The sequence below is a fragment of the Physella acuta genome, unplaced genomic scaffold, assembly GCF_028476545.2.
Source record: "Physella acuta isolate Inbredline_101_S28 unplaced genomic scaffold, ASM2847654v3 ptg000473l, whole genome shotgun sequence".
Lineage (NCBI taxonomy): Eukaryota > Metazoa > Mollusca > Gastropoda > Physidae > Physella > Physella acuta.
The window spans coordinates 812,312-819,000 of record NW_026731992.1 but is presented as its reverse complement, the minus strand read 5'-3'; positions in this window follow the sequence as shown (position 1 = coordinate 819,000).

Here is a 6,689-nt window from a genome sequence, read left to right as displayed (position 1 = left end):
AAGTAAAGGCGGCTGGGCATAGTGCTGACCACACTATCTCTTCATATGCCGAGGTCACAGAAACAAGTGAACTCTACTTCACTTGCCCCATAGACAGTCAGGTTTGAAAGGGAAACTTTACTATAACTTTTACTAATGAAAAGGACTGTTGAAAATTGATATGTGTTAGAACGTAATAAAAATAGCAAAAGGAAGTATCGTTAAAGCTATAGCCGACAGAAAATTAGCTATATAATGCGTTATTCTTTTGAATGGGCAACAAAATCTTCGATGAAAGCCGCCGTTATTGTTGTAAAAAGTGAATAAATCATGTGACGTCACTATTCACTATAAGTAAAGTCATTGTTCTGAAATTTTATAATTAGTATGGTTAATCTACCAATGAATATATCAATAAATTAATTAACGTCTTTAAATTTGTGATTAACAGTCTGTTTAAAGAGAAAATTGTTCAATACCTAAATACTATTTTACAGCTCTACACATAGTGCAGAATCTCTCCTGTAACAAAGCGGACAAACAAATAAATATTCAAACATGTAAACAAACTTGAGTTTTAGTAGTATATAGATGGATAAAGAAAAGCGTGGGTCACTTTACTCCCTTTAATAATATTTAGGACGAGACCCAAGCTTTTCTTTATGTTTATTTAAATAGTAGTGTATCATTTATTTTCTACATTTTAGTGCATCATTACATAAAAGTTTGTTATTAAAACGTTTTTTATGAATTTTTACTTTCTCGTACACGAAGTATAGAGGAATTATTGTAATCGTGCAAAAAAAAAAAAAAAAAAAAAGAGAGATGTTTACAAATCTCGACGTTTTACACCTCCCTGAGTCAGAGAAACATAGTTTTGCAATAATGTCCGTATGTCTGTGTGTGTGTGCGTGTGCGTGCGTGTGTGTATAAACACGATAACTTGAGTACCGTTACAGCTAGGTTGATGAAATTTCATATATATTATATCAAATTTGTAGTTCTGTATCAACTTTTCAGCGATTTCCGATAATTGGAAGTGGGACTTTTTCTACTTTCAATTTTTTAAAAGCATATAGATCTAACTTGAGTACTATTTCAGATAGATAAATAAAATTTCCCATGAAAGTAAAATATCTAAATATCTGCTCTCTATCAAATTTTGAGTGATTTCCGTTGACCGGAAGTAATACTTTACGCTATTTCGGATTTCTCAAGAAACGCATGTGAATTTATAAAGTACTAACAATATTTCTCACTATTATACACAGATTGTTTGGCGTTCATTCGATGCGCAATTCTTTTTTCTACGAGATTCTATTCTATTTTTAAAAAGTTTATGTGATAGATTGACGAGGAGCCACATTGGTGTTAACAGCCTTTATTTACAGACAGCCATGATGCAAAGAGGAAGTACAATGCACAAGGGACATCACTCAAGATAACAATATAAATATAATACTAATACAGAAGAGTGAGTTCCCTTGACCTCACAATTATCTCAATCTATTACATCCCTTTACCCTTAGAACACAATAACACATCTCTCAATAGAACAATTGATAGTATCCTAAAATCACCAATTATATTGTAACATGAACACTATGGTAGATTACATCCTTACAAACAATGCACAATATGCTACAACATAATCAAGATACAAAACAATGATGTCAAAGTCCTTTTGACCTTTAAAATCATAGGTCTAACTTATTTGGGACTTTGATTGTCCTGTTTGACCTTCTCAGTGGTTTTTGATTTGGTGACTCAAGATTCTGACCATCTGGATTCTCTATCTCAGGAGGTCTAGGATTTAAATCATTAACTCCAGAATTTACATTTTCTGACTCCAGACAACTTGGTTCACTCATATCAACAGAACTTGGTTGTGGAACAAACTGAGTTGGTGTGAACTGATTAGATTTGGTGGGATTGGCAGATTCACACTTATTATCTGCACAAGTTATTTTCAACTGGTCTGCATGTCTACGGACAATAAGTCCATCATTTGTTTTTACTTTATAAGACACAGGTCCTGTACATTGAACAATTTGACCTGGTATCCATTTTTCCCTTCTCCCATAATTTCTCAGATACACATTATCATTAACTGCAAATTCTCTTTCAATGGATGATTTGTCATGATTTACTTTTTGTGTATGTTGATGTTGGGAAACAGACCTTTGAACAGTTGGATGTAGTAGGTCAAGATGAGTTTTAATTTTCCTACCACATAGCAATTCACATGGTGCAACACCTGTTGTTATATGAGGAGTTGTGCGGTATTTGGTTAAGAACCTGTTTACTCTTTCTCTAAGAGAAAACTTGTTACCGGTATTCATTTTTACCATAGCGGTTTTGAATATGCATACCGCTCTTTCAGCCAAACCATTCCCAGCAGGATGATAGGGGGATGTGGTTATATGCTCAATACCATTTGCCACACAAAACAGTTTAAACTCATGAGCTGTGAAACTAGGCCCATTATCTGAAACAATTTGATCTGGTAATCCATGAGTTGAAAATATTTCCTTCAGTTCTATAATGGTATCATTTGCAGTGATTGTGTTCATGATTTTAACTTCTAACCATTTAGAATGTGAATCAATAACAATTAAGAACATTTTGTTCATGAAAGGTCCTGCGAAATCTATATGTATACGTTTCCATGGTTCGATTGGCCAGTCCCAGTTTTGCAAGGGTGCTGTAGCTGGTTGCTTTGAATGTTGTGCACAGCTTGAACAAAGCTTTACATATTTTTCAATATCAGCATCCATATGTGGCCACCAGAACCATGATCTTGCTAGACTCTTCATTTTGGAAGAACCAAGATGAGTATCATGTAAAGTTCTTAAAACTTCTTTTTGTAACATTTTGGGGATAATTACTCTTGACCCCCATAGTATACATCCATCTTCTAGACTTAACTCTGTTTTTCTTATTTTATATGGCTTTAAGTCCTCATTCACTGACTCTTCAGGCCAACCATTCTTACAGTACTCATATACTTTTATTAAGCACTCATCTTTTTGTGTTTCTCTTTTAATATCATTCACATTTATATTGGAGTTATCCATGATAGTGAAGAGAACAAATACATCTTCTGGTACATAGCTCAGGCTTTGGTTTTTTAAAGGTAATCTACTAAGACTATCTGCACTATTCTCAGATCCAGGTTTGTATTTCAATTCATAATTGTATGCAGTTAGTGTGATAGCCCATCTTTGAATTCTTGGTGAGGCATGCTCAGGTAGGGTTTTGTTTTCTCCAAATAAACCTAGCAATGGTTTATGATCTGTAAAGATTGTGAACTTCCTACCAAACAGAAACTTATGAAATTTCTTAACACCAAAAATGATGCCTAAGCCTTCCCTATCTAACTGAGAATAATTTTTCTCAGCCTGGTTCAAAGATCTACTGGCAAAAGCAATGGGTCTGTCACCCTTCTCATCCATGTGGGACAAGACTGCTCCTACACCATCTGGTGAAGCATCACATGTTAATATAAGTCTTTTCCCTGGGTCATAGTGAGTTAGTAAGGTGTCAGAAGACAAAGCCTCTTTTGCTGTATTAAAAGCAGTATCTTGTTGTTTACCCCAGTGCCAAGTTGCATTTTTCTGTAGCAGCTTGTACAGTGGTGATAGTTTACCAGACAGATTTCCTATGAACTTTGCATAGTAATTTATTAAGCCCAAAAAAGCTCTTAGTTGTTGGGTATTTTCAGGTTTGGGTGCTTCTTTAATGGCTTTTGTTTTCTCAGGTTGAGGTCTGATGCCTTGTTTGCTTAATATATAACCAAGAAAACTAATTTCTGTCAACATGAATTGACATTTATCTTTGTTTATCTTTAAACCTTTTTCACCAACAATTTTCAATACTTTATCAAGTGTTTTAAGATGTTCAGTGTCATTCTTACCAGTTATGTACACATTGTCAAAGTACACACAAACATTTGGAATATCCTTAAAAATACTGTCCATGACAGCTTGGAAAATTCCAGGGCTAGATGATATGCCAAAACATAGTCTTTCATATTGGTAGAGTCCTTTATGTGTGTTTATTGTCGTATAGACTTTTGAATCTGGATGCAGTTCTAGTTGAGTGTAAGCATGACTAAAGTCTAATTCAGTGAATTTGTCTCCTCCTGCCAAATTCAAAGAAATTTCCTCAATGTTAGGAATAGGGTACCTATTTAGCTCTATTTGCTTATTCAGTGTAGTTTTATAATCTCCACAAATTCTTATAGAACCATCCTTCTTTAACACTGGCACAATGGGCGTTGCCCAATCGGAATAGTCTACCTTCTTTATGATGCCATTAGATTCCAATCTACTTAGCTCATTTTCAATTTTATTCCTCATTGCATAAGGTGGAACTCTAGCTTTGCAGTATCTCGGATTTGTGTCTTTAATGCTTAACTTCACTGTTCTATCATTTAGTAATCCATGATTACCAAAAACACATTTATTTTCAGATATTACTTTATCTAGTGAAGTAAGACTAGATTCTTTTACATTCTTCACTGAACAAATACTCTCCCAATTCAACTTAAGATCACTTAACTAGTTCCTACCTAGTAATGGTAGTCCATTTCCTTCAACCACAATAAGAGGAAGTTTAACACTTTGACCATTATAATTTACATGAACCATACACTCTCCTATTACCGGAACATTGTCACCAGTGTATGTTGTTAGACACTTGTGACATGGTTGTAGAGACACTGATCCTCCTGTGACAGCGTCAAAATCTTTCTTTGTTATGACTGTTAGAGATGCTCCAGTGTCAAGTTGGAAGCTGATGCTCTTACCGTTGATATTAACTAGTACATTGATGGGAGCATGACTTATTGATTTCACAGAGAACAGGTTGAAATCCGGCTGCGAATCAGTTTGAGCATTTTCACAGGTAGAGTGGTTCATTGGTTGGGTTAGGTAGTCTTGGTGAGAGTTAACATAGTGCTGCCTTTGGTTGCGGTACTGTCTTGACTGGCTAGATTTAGCAACAGACGAAGACTTTGCAAAGCAGGCCTTGGCCATGTGACCTTGCTTACTGCACTTATAACAAGTTGCAGACTTGAACTTGCCCCGATGAGATGCATGGGGACCTTTGCATCGATGACATTTTTGATAATTATTACTAGATTTAGATCTAGGATTTGAACGAGCAGGCTGTTTAGCATAAGTTGAAATGCTCTGATGGTGTTGGTGTTTATTGACTAACCTGCTGTTTACTGCATGGATCTCTGAAGGTGCTAAAGATCTCGCCGCATCAGATGACTGCTGGATTGAAGTTGCGAGTTGTATTGCTTTTTCTAATGTTAGATCTGACTCGAGCAGCAACTTTCTTTGAATATCAGGGCTGTTTACACCTGTCACAAACTTTTCACATAGTCTGTCAGACAGCGTATCGCCGAATTCACAAAATTCACTTAAATGACGTAAAGCAGCAACATATTCTGATATTGACTCGTTTGGTTGACGAGTCCTACCGTCAAATCTAGCTCTACATAGAAACTTTGATGGGGTAGGCGCATGGTGGTCTGTTAGCAATTTGCTCAGCTCGTTAAAGCTCTTGGTAGTTAGACTAGCTGGTGCGCATAAGTCCTTTAGTAGCCTAAATTGTTGAGGCCCTATGACTGTTAACAAAACAGCTCTCTTTTTGGCTTCTATCGTCACGTTGTTTGCTTCAAGGTAAAAGCTTAACCTATCTAGGTAATCTTGAATGATTTCATCATTCGAATCAAATTCTTTTATTTGGCCATACAGCGCCATTATTCTAGAAATACTTAGCCAATAAGCTCTAGCAAACCTCTTTTTTGCGTAAGTAGGTGCTCTTTCTAGTAGATTTTTATCCTCGTCGTCAGATATAATAGATTGACGATAGAAGCATGTGGTTGTATATAAAACGTTTATTGGGTCTAACTACATGATGGTACCAGCCAGAGGAAGGAAGTACAAATGCACAAGGGACATCACTCAAGATAACAATATAAATATAATACTAATACAGAAGAGTGAGTTCCCTTGACCTCACAATTATCTCAATCTATTACAGTTTAAGTAATTAAAAATGAATTAAAACTTATGGCCATATCCAGAGTTGCCATCCCCCGGAGTTTTATATAAGAATATTTGAGAAAGTTTAGGGGAGGTCACTCCCGGTGTATTAATGTTACACAATAGTACAATAATTTTTAGTCTAATTGGTTTCTTTTCTAAGTGATAAATCCTTGCGATTTTAGTTGGCGAAAAAGTGCCCCCCCCCCCCCCCCCCCACCCAACATCTTGAAAAAAGTTAGTACAGTGGTTTTTAACGTCAATAATATTTTTTTACGGATAGTGGTTGTCCATAAATGACGTCACGCTTTTTTGACGATTCCACCCCCTCCCCTCTGTCACACATCGTCACAAAAAGCCAGACCACCACCCCCCTAAAATGACATCACACCTCAACCTACCCCCCTCAAAATTGCTGTTGAATTTTTTCCTTAAATACGATATTTTATTATTTTTTTAAAATCTTATTTGAACTCTGTCAACATAAAGCATTTTAATCAAGCCTAGTGATGCCTGGTTAGCATCAGATGTTTGATTTTGGAATTTTGGAATTTTCTCTCCTAGGTGGAGTTGCTATCCCAAGCAATCGAACCTAATCTACCTGGGGGTTCGAACTTAGGACTTTCCGGTTAAGCAGACATGAGTTTTTGA